Genomic DNA, 16278 nt, shown 5'->3' with positions numbered 1-16278 from the left:
CTATTTCTGCCGTGGAGCAGTAATGTGTAAGCATTATTGTGTTTCGGTCCGAAGGGCGCCGTAGCTAGTGAAATTACTGGGCAAATGAAACTTGACATCTTATGTTTCAAAGTGACGAGCGCAGTTGTAGTGCCGCTCAGAATTTTTGAGTATTTCAAGAATCAGGCACTGCATTGTAATGGGTAGGGCGTATCAATTACCATCAGGAACATCCTGCTCGCCTCAGCCCTTATTTACATAAAAAAATAAGTCAAATAAACTTTATTCAATTAGGCTTAAGCTAAGCGCTTTTGAATGGTTCCCGTCACTAAAAATATTTCTTTTACATTACTGATTTTACCTAATGTTCGTAAAAAGTTGAGCTCATGAGAAGAACATGCAAGAAACTGAACGGCCACTGTTTTCATTCAAATAGATTTTTCAAGAGGTATAACTGAACTGATGAGTTACAGTCTGGCACCCCAAAAAGTGTGTTCAATGAACTTAGATACACATAAAGAATCGTGTAGTGGGCTTGTTTTGTGAGCATTATTTTTGCCATTTTGAAGTTATCATGTGTATGATACAACACCGTTCATGCTCACTAAAATGGCATTGCTTGCGGTGGCATCGTGTACCGGGTCGTCTCTTTCCCTCAAATATGTGCGAAGGGAACGATGCTGAACAACTCGTGAACGGGTGCTGCTTCTGGTGCCAGGTCGACCAGTTATAGTTAGTAAATCGTTGTATTTGTTGGATGCGATTACTAATTATGACAGTAATTACGACCATCATGTTCACAAAGCATCCTTACACAAACAATGAATTCCAGCTCTAAAGGTTGATGCATCCAATATACGATAATTTATATTATGCAGTTTATTCTTTATTACTTTTTATAAAATTAATAATCATTATAAAATACTCTATCAATTGAAAAGAGTGGCCGTTGAGTTTCTTGTATGTTCGTCTCGCTAGCTTTACTTTTTCCAAACATTCTACCATATGTTCAGTAATATCTATACATATAAATAAAATTGGAGTATCTGTTATTAATATTAAAATAACAGTTTTTACTACATGTATATGAATATATATACGGTAAATACACCAAAATAATATGTTTTTACAATTTTTCTCTGTCTGTTTGTTCCGGCTAATCTCTGAAATGGCTGGACCGATTTTGACGGGACTTTTATTGGCAGGTAGCTGATGTAATAAGGAGTAACTAAGGCTACGTTTATTTTAGAATACTTATTTTATTTTAGAAAAATAAATTAATGTTGCAATGTCCAAAAAACGGTCTAACTCTAAAAATAATTTATATGGCAAAACAACGCTTGCCGGGTCAGCTAGTATATATATTTATATAAATTCAGTAATTAAAAAGAAAATTTCTTTAATGGTGATTCAAAAGCGTTTAGTTTGGGCCTAATTGAATAAAGTTTATTTGACTTTGACTTTGAACAGTGTAAGCGTTTAAAAGTCATGAAAAATTACATCAACATTTGTTCCACACATTCACTCGAGAAGTACTGTTATTTATTTATTTAGAACTTTATCATTTCCTTACATCTTTACATTTAGGTATCTTATAAATTCTATCTATTAGTAATATGATATGATAATGAGTTAATATTTCACTATTTTAAGTAAAAGTATTTTGTTAGTAAAGCCTCCTCCATTAATTTCCACTCGTTCCTGTCTCTTGCAATTCTTGTCCACATCTTTCCTGCTGTTTCTACTCTGTCGACACTCCATCTGTTATTAGGCCTGCCCCGATTTTGTTTCCTATTCATAAGGTACTAGTTTATTACTACTTTGGACTATCTTTCGTCTTTTGTTCTTTGTCCATTGTCCAGCCCATTTCCATTTCAAATGTAGAACACATAAATCTTATGATAGATTTTTAAATAAATATAAACAGATATATTGAAATGAAGAGTGCAGATAGGTATTGGTTTTCACTTAGGGACAACCTCAACTGTCACTTGTAAGTTTTACAGTCATAGTTATAATTCCTGATATTTTACGATCCACTATCTACTACGCCATACTCGCATCAAAAATCTTTCAACAGGACAACTTTCTAACCCCGAAATTTCATTTCTACAAAGATTAAATAAGAACAAGATTAGATAAGATATCAATTCTGCACTCAGATTAAAATACCATCTCATATCCAGAGATAACCAAAATAATTCAAAAATGCATGTTTTTCGTTCTTTACAAAATCGATTGGGTCCTCAATAAATTCTAAAAATAATTAAGGGTCCCAAATCGAAATAAAAACTATCCTTCCTCTCAAATTGGACTAAACTGCACTCCATGAAGTAGTCCCAATTAAAATCCGTTCATTAGTTTAGAAGTTCACTGGAAACAAACATCAGGACACTGGATTTATATATATTAAGATAAGATATGTATATAACAGATACAGTAAGGTAGAAAAGGTAAGCGAAGTTACTGTAACCGATTTTGATGGACAAGTCGTAAACAGACACGCTTGGCATAGTTTTGTCCTTAGTACTTTGAATATTAAATTTATTTATTTATTTATTTGGATCATCAACATTACATATATTACACATTTATATAAACTTATGCTAGGTACAATTATTCTGATATATGTAACAATTAAAGATGAACACATCATTCAATGGTAACAGTGAACAGTGTGATTTATACAGTCAAAAATGTCTAAGTACAAAAATGTATATAAAGTAAGGATATAATTTATATGGTTTTATAATGAAGAGGATATAGGTACATACTACTTGGGAAAAAAAGTTCACAGGTTAGCTTGATGTGCGAGAATTTTTACAAACTTTTTTGAATTATCGTTGAAAATATCGATTTCTGAATTTTTTGAATTTACTTCGTTGTATAATCTACAAAGCCTGACGATGGGGGCGTTGAGTCCAATGTTTGTTCTGCAGTAAGGAATGTGAAAGATCTTGGATATCGTCTGTCTTGGGTATTTAAAGGGTACTGAGAGGGATATGCATTCTTGAAGATCAGAATTATTTATTTTATTATTAACTATTTTGTGCAGAAATAATAAATCTAGGTAGCTGCGACGAGATTTTAGTGAATGAAGTTTAAAGAAGTCGAGGCGTTGGGTATAAGGGCATCTATAAGATATTCGAGGTGTTGAAAAAGCTAGATGTCTCGAAAAAGACCGCTGTATTGATTCAATTCGTTGCGACTGCAAACTGTAGAAAGGATTCCAAACAACACTTGCGTATTCAATATGGGTTCGTACTAGAGCATTAAACAGTAGTATTTTGGTTTTTACACGACGGAATTTATTGGTGTTGCGTCTCATAAAGCCAAGCATCTGCGTAGATTTTTTAACGACTGAGTCTATGTGTGAATTGAACGTGAGTTGATTATCGATAAGAACACCTAAATCACGGATTTCACTTACTTCTTGTATCTCTGTATTTTTTAACGTGTAAACAAAATTCGATGGTTTCTTTTTGCGGGTAAATTTTATAAGGAAGCACTTGCTGATATTTAAATACATATTGTTAGTGTAACACCATGTCCATATTCTATTTAAATCGGCTTGTAGTTGTGCACAGGAGACAGGGGATGCGGTAACATAAAGCTTCAAATCGTCCGCAAATATAGAGAATTTGGAGTGGAGTATTACTGAACTAATATCGTTGATAAATAACAAGAATAAGATTGGTGCAAGGTGGGATCCTTGCGGCACACCAGAGGTTGCATAGTAAGTATGTGACTTATAACCGTTGGACATCACTATTTGGGATCTCATTCCTAAATAAGATATAAGCCAGTTAAGAAGTGAACCACATACACCGGCGGTTTTTAATTTCAGTGTAAGCAAATTGTGGTCAACTTTGTCAAATGCGCTTTTAAAATCTGTATAGATACTGTGTACTTCATGGCCCTTATCTGTGTCACTGCAAATATTGGAAACGTAGGAAACTAAGTTTGTTTGGACAGATCTTCCGTTGAAAAACCCGTGTTGGTTATTTGAAATAGTGGCACTGATATGCCTAGTTATGGTAGGAGTAACAAGAGATTCAAAGAGCTTGGCAAGGCAAGATAGTATTGCAATTGGCCGGTAATTTTCTACTTTCGATAAGTCGCCCTTTTTAAATATAGGCACTATTTTGCTTTCTTTCCATACTTCCGGGAATATGCCATCTTGTAATGATTTGTTAAAAATTAGAAACAGAGGAAAAGAGAGAACAGTACTACATTTATTAATGAAAAATGGGTGGATATCGTCAGGGCCGCTAGCTTTAAAAATATTTATTTTTTTGATTTTTTTAATAATATCTGCTTCTGTTATATAAATACAATTGATGAGTGTGTCCGACAGTATTTGTGATGGGTGATTGTGTGTAGAAGTCTTTATATTAGAGTACACTGAATAAAAGTGGGAGGCAAAAAGGTTAGCTATTTCAGGGCCGGTATTTGCCACGGTAAATCAGTAGTATTAACTCATTATGATACCACAGACTGGGAATTGTGCGAACACCCTCAGGATGTCTTATTATAAATTTTTATTGTACGATATAACATTGTAATCCTTATTTTTATTAAATAGAACCCGCTGAGTTTCTTGCGCCTTCTTCTTGCCCGTTCTTCTCAGGTCTGAGGCAGGCTAGCGAAAATCTCTAAGAGTCTCTCTGCAGTCATTTACAGATGACGGCTATATATAATCTTGTCAAAAAAGGAGGTAGCCAAAATCCACTACGTTTTAAGTAACTGTTCGCTTTCAAACTTAGCCGGATTAAAATCCGTGGCCAATCGCAGTACTGTTATTACTTCCATTTCAAATTCATCTCAAATGACTGCACGTTTCCTATTAAACTAAATTTCAATTTTTACTTGGGCTGTCCTGCCTCTTAATACTTAGTATTTACATCCTTTTTGGTCTGAGACACACTAATTTGAATAGGTTTTGGACGTTCGTACAATGTATGACGTTGACGTGCCTCATGTTCTGTTAAAGTTTGTTAATAATTGAACTAAAATGCCGGGTTGCGTAGTAAAACTTTCTGAAAATAATACTAAAAGAAATTAGAAAGTCACTGGGATCGCATATCGTCGGTAAGTATTTTGTATTCTATTAATTTCACGAGTTCACAGTACACCTGTTTGTTTTCCAAATAATGTTGTTGTAAGCATTTTTCATTGTCATTTGCCGCTATTTATAAACGTGTGCATTTAATTTTCCTAATGAAATAAAGTTAGTTATAATTTATCACTCAATAGGAACGGTTTTATTTATCATAACTCATCGTTCCACTTTATCATTTATCATTTTATAGTAAATGTATGGAGGGTTAAAGCATTAGCCCCTACATTTTTTTGGTCCTTCGAGCCGAATTTGAACCAGCGACCTATGGATTATGAGCACTCTGCCAAGCAAAAATATTTACGTTCACGCGTGGACTGATTCCATGATTGTTTTGGGGTGGGTACATGGTGAGCAATCACGATGGAAGCAATTTGTTGCTAACAGAGTACAGCAAATTAAAGAAATTATACCATCGTCAAACTGGAATTATGTACAATCAGAATCGAACCCAGCAGATTGCGCCACAAGAGGGGTTACGGTTAAGAAATTGTCAGATTTTCGTCTGTGGTGGGAAGGGCCACAATGGCTTACTACTTTCGATTCTCACAAAATTCCCAAACCCTAATATGCAGAGCCTGATTAAGAAATAAAAAATTTCGCTCGCAGTGTGAACCCTGCCTTATGTAGTGATCATACACAATATATAATTGAACTAATTAATAATAACAGTTCTGTAACATTTATTGTTAGACCAATAGCATGGGTTTTGCGCTTCATCGCTCGGAGTCGAAACCAATACGACACATAAAATTTCTTGTTACCACTTGAAATCAAACAGTCTTATAATATGATAATCAAAACAATTCAATCGATAGATTTTTGCAAGGACTTATCATGTATAGGTGCAAAAGGTCATGTTAGTAAAAATAGCAAGCTAGCCAATTTGAATCCTTTTATTGACGAAAAGGGACTATTAAGAGTTGGGGTCGTTTAAAGGATTCCCATATCAGTTGGTCGGCGAAGCACCCTATCATATTAAATAGTCATAACAGATTTACATCTATTATCATATATCAGGCACATATCACAACTTTACACGGTGGAGCACGGCTTACACTTGCTTATATTAGAAACACTTATTGGATAATTAGTGGAATGTCTACAGTAAAGAAAGAATTACGGTGGTGTGTTTGATGTCGTCGATTTAGTCAGCATAAGTATCAACCAATAATGACAGACTCACCATAGCCTAGAGTAGTTCCTTCTAGACATTTCACGCATAGCGGTGTTGACTTCACTGGGCAACCAAAGGATATTTTTTTTCTGTTTATCAATGAAAGCTGTTCACCTGGAGTTAGTATCTGATTTGAGCATGTAATCATTTCGAGCGTTTCGAAGATTTTGGTCACGACGTGGAGTACTGTCTCACGTCTAGATAGTGATAACGGAACCAACTTTATAGGCGCTAGCAAGCTTCTTAAAAAGGAATATCAAGAAATAAAGGCTGTTATCAACCAGATTTTTTTGATAATATGGCAGAAATGAAAATAGAGGGGCACTTTAATGCTCCTTCCCATCCTCATGCTGGAGGCTTGTGGGAAGCTGATGTAAAAAGCTTGAAGTTCCATATCAAACGAGTTATTGGTGAACAGAAACTCACTTTCGAGGAGTTTACTACTCTTTTACACCAAGTTGAGGCCTGCCTGAACTCGAGACCACTCTGCGCATTGACCGAGAACCCAGAAAATCCCGTTTTAACACCCATTCATTTTTTGATTGGCGGTCCAATACTTACCAAACCTCAAACAGAACCTGAATCCATATGTTTATCAAAGAGATGGCAACTTGTCCAGTCTATTAACAAGCAATTTTAGAAGTGTTTGCCTTCAGTTTATTTGCAACAGCTACACATAAGATCCAAATGAAAAACTGCAGGGAAAAATATTAGTATTGATGACGTTGTTTTAATAAAGGATGAAAACTTAGCTCTGGGGAAATGGGCTATCGGCCGGGTGCAAGAGTTACACCCGGGTGGGGACGACCAAGTCAGAGTTGTTTCATTGAAAACTAAAAATAATATCATAAAAAGGCCGGTGGTCAAGTTAGTACCTTTAGTGTCACAAGAAGTAGAAGACCAGTCATCAGCGTCTACCAGCCAACAGAATTCGTCAACTCCGGAGCCACACCGTATGAGATCTCGTCGTTGTATCAATTTAAAGAATTTTCTTATCACTATTATATATTTTTGTCATTATTTTTATCACCGATTTTACAACAAAAACAGGAATTTTTTTTCGAGAGGAGAAAAATACATTAACGTATTTAGGCCCCGAAACGCGGCCCATAGTCGGACTCGAGTGTCCGCGCAAGCGGACACCCCCTACTGGCTAAATACCTCCTCTATGCTGTTAGCCCTGAAGGCTTTTACAGCGACATAGGACGTGGGCCGTGGAGGCCGCAAAGACTACGCTACAACAGTCGCGGGGCGTCTCCTAAGGAGACTCAAACCTTGGACCGGCTGTGTGCTTGTGGGAAGGAGAGAGAATGAAAATGAAGATGAAAAATGAAAAATGAGAAGAACACACTCGCCGGCGAGTGTGGTGATGTTTTGTGTAATGTAAGTAAGTGTGTATATAGGTGTTTGTGAATGTATGTATGTATGTTTGTATGTGTGTAAGTAGTGTAAATGTTTGTGTGCATGTATGTGTGTGTCTGTTTGTGAAGTGTGTTTGTGATTGTGAAATTGGTGTATGTCAGTCCGTCAGTCAGTCCGTGTGAGAGTGTGAGTGGAGTGAAACGATTACAGGACGAGGACTAACGTCCCGTCGGGTATCAAAACAATGTGTGCTGTATCTAATTTACGGGCCCCTGGCCATCGTCAGAGTGACGAGTGCCAGCGGTTTGCTGCGGTTGACCGCGCCTACGCCTGCGAAGGCGGTGTGTGTGTCACATTCGCGATGATGATGTCGTCATCAGGGTCTACCGTGACGTGCCGGGGACGTCTTACTGAGTTGAGACGATGAAGCGGAGCGTATGTTGGGATGGTTAGGCGCCTTGTCAAAGAAGCGTCGAGAGATCTCTTTAAAGTGTTGAGCTATCGTCGGAAGCTCAACAACACTACTTGTAAACGGTGTAAGTAGCTCGGTCGGGTGTGCGCGAATACGACGCTTGCGTATGACATTGGCCGTACGATGGTTTTGTACAATAAGCTATTCTATTTATCGTTTTGTTCGATCTCATAGATTATTCTTCTTATTGTTAATTAAATAATTTAAAAAAAACTTAACGCATTCGTTAAACAAAGGAAACACCCGTTGATAATAACTATTAAGGATAAAACATGTACTAATGAGGTATTCACGCCTAATTAGGCAACAATATTAACAAATTTAGCAATGTTTGATAAAGAACATGACATCATTATATATTAACAAGGCTGTTTATTATAACATAACTGATATTAATTTAACAAAATAATGCAACAATAATGCTGCAGGCAAAGATTTTTTTGATTAAGTCACTAAACATTGAATATATAAAGAAATACCTGACAGTATATACATTCTCGCTGATAGATAAAATTCTGGACTGCTAGAGGAATTTTGCGATGCAACAATTTAGCGATCATACCATACTGCTTATGTAAATAGCCTTAGATCAAGGTTTGCGCTCCAACTAGATACCGTACTACCTAAGAACAATAGCTATTTTATTACGGCAACTATTAAATGCTTGTGTGCGTTGCATCTTGACACTCAATGGCATCTTTCAAATTTTGTAACATACCGTTCGTGTTATTTTACATTGCAGCGGAGAACAATCCCTAATCTAAGTTAGACTATTTAATTGTGTTAATTAGGCTCAGAATACATTTTGCGAACGATGGTGTGGAATACCATGTGAATAAAGAAGAAAAACCATAGATTACAATATACTGTAACACTAACCATAGATTTATTAATGTGCGCGTTATCTAGAATTCAAATTCAAAAAATTATATTCATACCAGGATTTAAAATCACTTATTAAACGTCAAAAACTGATTCAAAATAGTGTGCCTCAGACCAAAGAGAATGTAAATACTACGTAGTAAGAGACGGGACGGCCAAAGTAAAAATTGAAATTTAGTTAAGTATGAAACGTGCAGTTATTAGACACTATTTTGAAATAGTAGTAGTTACAGTATTGCGATTGGCGACGTAATATAATCCGGCTAAGTTTGAAAGCGAACAGTTGCTAAAAACGTAGTGCAATCTCCTTTTCTACAAGATTATAGCCGTCATCTGTCAATCTGTCAATGACTGCACGTTTCATACAATCGAGTGAATCGCTTATATAAATAATTAAAGATTATATTAAGAATATATAAAGAAATACCTATAGTATATACATTCTCGCAGATAGATAAAATGCTGGACTACTAGAAGAATGCAATAATTGAGCGATCATACCTTACTGCTAATTCAAATAACCTTAGATTATGGATTTGTCTCCGCTGCGCTCCAACTAGATACCGTACTACGTAAGAATTAAGCTATTTTATTATGGCGATTTTATATTGCAGTGTGTATTGGCTATTTGTAAAGTTGCTTGTGTGCGTGACGGGCATCTTGACACTCAATGGCATCTTTTGACACAAATTTTGAAAATTTGGAACTAATATACTCTTTGTGTTATCTTATATTGTAATTAATGAAATACAGAATACTTAGTCTTCTACTTACTTAATCTTATCTTATCTTACAGAATTATTTGTGGTGATATGTGATCCCAGTGTCTTTCTTCTTTCTTGTAGATGAGGGCAGCGCAGGATCGTCATGTTTGGAAGAGGCCTTTGTCCAGCAGTGGACGTCTTCCAGCAGATTAAATGATGATAAAAAAATGAATGATGAACTGCAAGTATTCTGTGTGCGCAAAAATAGGGCTCAATTTCAGCAAGAGCAGGCAGTGTCGAAGTAAAGGGAGACTTTCTCTGAAAAATTAATCAGTACGGAGACTTTTCATGGCTTACTCGATCACCTCATGTCACTTTTACTTCAAGGACACAATACATAATAGAAAAGCTACAAAAGGCTCACTCCGCTAATTACCTACCGTTATATTTACATAGAATCTCTCTCTGTCGCGTAACTTTTACCTCTTCTGACGACGTTAGGGTTGTCTTCTTTTAAAGAAAAATTATTCGAATATTTAATTACCAGTTAGATGTGTGCTACTTTACTTCATGACCTAAATATAACGTTTCAAATAAACCTAGGTTAGATCTTAGTAGTACATATGAAGTATACTATTATGTATTGTGTGGTAGTATATAGAGGTAGATCTGAAAACTATTTTATTTGTACAATGTCAGCCTCGGTGAGTATTACTTATAACGAAACAGATTGTCAATCTCAAACATCCAAAATTCCTTTAATTCTTCTAAATTCATGAAAGATTAATACATCATCCTAGTGTACGCAAGTAACTTAAGTAACCAGGTATGAAACCGTCTTAGTATACCGATCAATGAATAGCTCATGAAAGCCTTTCAATAATACCAAGGTAACACTGAAAATGTTTAGAAAATGAAAAACGGCTTAATGCAGAAAGTTGCCAATACTTTTATTATTTTTCGAAGTAATCTCTGTTCCTCTCTACACTTCGTCTTATTCGATAGAACCACTGAGAAAAGCAGTGGTCCCATTCTTCCTTAGGGGTCTATGGCATTTTCGTACGCTTTCACCGCATCTTATTCGCTCTGAATCTGAATAAATGTATGTAATATATACGAAAAAAATGTAAAATAATTATCAAACTTTGTATCACTATGATCATAACTAAAACCTACAATTATCATCTTTCCAAAATTTTACATTCGTCTCCTTATCTTGAAGCCAAATTTTTTAAGGTTTCACTTCTACACATGTTTTTTAAAGATCTACAATAAAGTGGCAATTACGTAAATAGCATTGAAAATGTTTAGAACTGGCCAGTTTGTTTCTAACATTGCTTATGAAATCTTTTTTTGAATTTTAATTTAAGAACTCTTTGGTAACCTAATTTAGTATAATGCATTTAATTGTCATTTGTTTTTGTGAATTGGCGGCAAATCTAAAACTCTTGTTACACGTTAAAATGAAGCTAACGCGAGAAAATTTTCGGTCAATGATTTATTACGACTTTCAATGTGTCTTTCTCAACAACAAAGCTATGATTGGCTGCGATTAGCATTTCTTAATGAAGCCCCATCTTGTGCCACTATTTACAATTACTTTAACGAGTTTAAGCGTGGACGTAGCAAACTCAATGATGATCTGCGTAAGGGACAGGGAAGGGGGTTAACAGCGACTACTGAAGATAACATTAGTGCTGTGCGACGCATGATAGAAAAAGAGATACGCAGCAGATACGGGCAAGCCTAGGCATTGGTATGAGTCAAGTTCAAAAATATGACACGATCATTTATGCGTCTGGAAGCTTTATACGAGATGGATTCCCCATACTTTAACCGACGAACAAAAACACATTCGCATGGACTGGTGTAGCCAAATGTTAGATAAGTTCAACGGCGATGACTCTAATGCTGTATTTGACATCGTCACAGGTGATGTATTGCTACGAACCCGAAACCAAAAGACAATCAGCTCAGTGGGTGTTTCCTTTCGAGGATCGGCCAACTAATGTAAATAAAGATGATTGCCTCATTCTTTGGTCGGAAAGGTCATTTCGCGACAGTTGAGCTAGAAGATAGAAGGACAGTTACTGCAGACTGGTATGTCAATCGCTGTTTGCCTGTTGTCTTAGAAAAAATTCGACAGTAGCGCCCTCGAAGCAGGATTCTCCTTCAGCGCACTCCGCAAAACGGACTGTTGTATATTTGACTATGGCAGGTGTCGACATATTGAGTCATCCGCCATGCAGTCCTGAACTGGCGCCCTGCGACTTTTCTTTAGTCCCAAGAACTAAAGATAAAATTTGAAGTGTTCGCTATACGAGCCTTGAAGATGCGGTGAAAGCGTACGAAAATGCCATAGAAGAGACCCCTAAGGTAGAATGGGCCCACTGCTTTTCTAAGTGGTTCCATCGAATGCGACGATGTTTAGAGAGGAACGGAGATTATTTCGAAAAACAATAAAAGTATTGGCAACTTTCTACGTTAAGCCGTTTTTCATTTTCTAAACATTGTCTGTAAGTACTTACGATTTCAATACCCACACGGGGAGTGAAACAGTCCTGGCTCAAGTCCTTAAGTGGAAAAATCCTCGCTCTATATTGTTATCTCCCTTACAAAAATATATTCGGCGTAAAATTGCTGCAGTAAGCCCCGCGCTTTTTTCGCTCGTATTTGCCAATTATATGCGAATTCGCTTCCAAGAATGTATGGAAATGAATGGACTTCGCTTGTAAGATCCACAGTCACGTGTACAAATAAAGCTTAATATTGTAAAAATACTTGTTTACTTTAGAGTTGATTTTAAATTCGGATTATTTTATTTTCGCTGGTAAACCTTTACAAAAATGGTCATTTTAAAATATTCTTAATAAAAATAATAATAAAGATTTATTATAATTTTGAAATCATAGAATAAACGTGCAAGCTTTACCTCTATATAATTATAGTACCGATAAACTATTTCCGTTTTGAAAAAACCCAACAATTTTCGGATCAGTTGCGTAGCGGAGGGAAAATAATATTAATATTGTAGTCAGGCTTAAATAATCGCTGTGCTATTTTTAAATAGGATTTCACCTATCTCCAGATGCCAATTACCAAACTTGACTTAATTTAAAAAATAATTATTTTTCAAATATATTAAGAATAGTTTTACTATATTTGACTAATATCTACGTCTTCTCATATTGTTTTCTCCCGAAAGTGTTCCATCTTGGATAATGAATTGGTCTAAGCTGTGCTCCAATAAGATACCGCACTACCAAAGAACATTCGCTTTTTTATTGCTGCAACTTTTAGATGCTTGTGTGCGTGGCATCATGACACTCAATGGCATTTTTCAAATTTTGTAACTTAGACTTCGTGTTATTTTACAATGAAATTAATAAAATACTAAGTGATCATATGTGATCCCAGTGTCTTTTTTATTTCTTGTAGTTTCATTTTTATAAAGATTTACTACGGAACCCGGCATTCGTTTTATCGAGCTTCAAATCACGACGATTCTCTCTTATGGATAAGGATTTCCCCATACTGTCCCAGTTAAAAACATTCTTATAACTGATACTGTCAAAAAAACTTTTTACCAACGTAAAACTTCATACTATGGTTTCATACATAAAAATCACTGCTACCAGCGCCATCTATCCGACACTAACGTAACTATGTTCGTCGGTATCTTCATGTCATCCTTTATATATTATACTAGCTGACCCGGCAGACTTCGTACGGCCTCAATGGATAAATAAAAGACCTAAACTTTGGTATATAATAAAGTTAAAACAAACGAAAGGTATCCTTTTTTATTAAAACGAATAAAAAAATGCTCGGTATGAATGTAATTTTATTATTATTTTAAATTAAAAAACACATGATGTTGCTTACTTACAAAACAGAGCTTTGATATTTAGGTTTGACAGTCAATTTGATATTGACAGACACACACAGTTAAGATACAGTCTGTTAATCAATTTAAAGCTTTTTGATAAACTATATTTTTTGTTTTGTTTTGTAGTGCGGTTAGGTTCTGAAATTTTATTTTTTGACAAAACTTAAGATTTATCATTCTACTTATAAATAATCTGATACAATTATGTTAATTTTTTACCTCCTGAGAAAGTTAGAAAGATATAAAAAATCTAATTGGTTATTCATTTCAAACTATTATTTTAATTTGATTTCTGAACGTCGGGGTCACATAAAAATCGTTGTTTTTATTCAATTCCGAGCATTTTCATATTTATTCAAAATTTCTTCTTCTTATTCCTTTGAAACTTTCTCGGGACTTCCACAATTAATTTAAGACCAAAATTAGCCAAATCAGTCCAGCCGTTCTCGAGTTTTAGCGAGACTAACGAGCAGCAATTCATTTTTATATATATAGATAGATAGATATATACAAAATTGATGCAACTGAAAATAAATTTATCTGGTCTACGCTTAACCTTAAGCCTTCAGATACTGTATGTACGGATAGGACAGGACAGACAGTGTGTGTTGTGTGTTGAATTTTGCTCACAATCATAAATAACAAAAAAGTCACATAATTAACTGATTTTTTTATAACAAGTACCATTAATTTACAATGTCATGAGACTATATTTTAAACGGTTTTAACCTATATCACATCTCTTAGCTTAAACTATTCAAACTGTTTAACTATAAATTATAAGACTTAAATTCCCTAATTGTTTTATTTAGATTTTTTTTATGTCTGGAGATGAGACGGACAGGAAGTTCAGCTGATGGTAATTGATACGACCTGCCCTTTACAATGCAGTGACCAAAATATCTGAGTTGTACTACAATTGCTGTCATCTCCTTGAGACATAAGGTGTTAAGTCTCAATTTCCCAGTAATTTCACTAGCTACAGCGCCCTTCACACCGAAACACAATAATGCTTATACATTACTGCTTCACGGCAGAAATAGGCGCCGTGTATCCTGCAATCCGCTGTGGTATCCTGTGCAAAGTAGCCTCCCACTAGTGGGAATCTACACTTGAACTGCATAATAATAAACCTACCTACAATGTAGGTACGTTCTCTAATAAATAAAAACAAAATATTATATTGAAAGGTCAGAAAGTAAAAGGCAAGCTCTATTTTTCTTTGGACATTTAGAAGTCAGGCGGGCTGAGATGTATTTCTCCCATCATGTGCAGTGTTTTAACTTGTCCCGAGTAGACCCCGGTGCTAACGTGTTTATTCCGGCCCCGTTGTTAAAAGGTGTAGTCCCAAATTCTCAAAGTCACAACAAACAGAGGCGACTTCGACACGTACTAGTCGACCCAGACGAATATATTGACATCGCGAACGCGACACCAACACCATCACCGATACCGACACCAAACCAACCACACCGCTCTCGGAGACGTAGGCGCGGCCATGTACAACAAACCGCTGCCACTCGTCACTTCGACGATTTCCAGCGGCCGCAACCTAATATAATACAATTCACACACTTTGTTAGAAGTCCAACGAGATAGTCCTCGTCCTATAATCGTTTAACACTACTCACACTCACATCACAAATCACACATCACTGCAACAACACTACACACAATTAGTCACACACTTATAAAGATACATTAACACATAATAACAAATACACATACATATATAACCGCACTCGCCAGCCAGTGCGAAGTCTCTTCAAACGTAGAGTCCATTGGACTAACAGATATATTAGATCGTTAGTGATCTTCTCTCCAGCCTAGTGAGCAGGCGGCCCGAGGTTCAAGCCTCCTTCCGAGACAACCCGCGCCTGTGAGCTACATTTTCCGCCTCCAAGGCCCCGGTCCGCCTTCGCTTTAAATTCTTTTAGGGCTTCATCAGCACAGAGGAGGAGGTCATTTATAATAATACATGTATAGTTTATAACAAAAAGGATGAATGCATTCAAAATAAAGATATACGTACCACCAATACAAGAAATAAAAATAAAATCGCTATTCCAAAAACGAGACTAAGTAAAATACAAAATTCGTTTGTCTCAATGTGCAGTTCTTCAATAAAATTCCAAAAAATATCACATATCTAACATCTTCTAAATTCTTCCTCTACTGAAGATGCCGTACACCAACCAACATTTAACCCCAAAAGACTCCAGCTTACGCGGAAGCCAAAAACGACTATTTGTCGTATCACCGATCACACTCCACGTAACGCCTTGCCTAGGAAGAAAGTCATCTGGATAGCAAAGTCGAATAAGGTTGAAATACAATGCAAGAAGTCATAAAAAAAGCAATGCGATACTTCATGGAAGGCCACCTTCTAATGCTCAATGTAAAATCAAAGCTTAGATTCGATAGAGTAGGTACTAAAGTACACGCTGCCACATATATCTTTAGCTTGGTGCACTCCAGTATAAGTTTTTTTTATGGAAATAGAGGACCAACGAGCGTACGAGCTGTCTGGTATTAATTGATCACCGCCACACACATTCTCTTGCGACACCAGTGGAATCACATTAGCGTTGCCGGCCTTAAAGGAAGGTGTACGCGCTTTTTTTGAAGGTACCCATTTCGTATCGTCCCGGAAACACCTCATTCCACAGATTTAAAGTACGTGGAAGAAAGCTC

Source organism: Leptidea sinapis, chromosome 42 (assembly GCF_905404315.1).
Source record: "Leptidea sinapis chromosome 42, ilLepSina1.1, whole genome shotgun sequence".
In the NCBI taxonomy this organism is placed as follows: Eukaryota; Metazoa; Arthropoda; class Insecta; order Lepidoptera; family Pieridae; genus Leptidea; species Leptidea sinapis.
Note: the sequence above shows the minus strand (reverse complement) of the source record.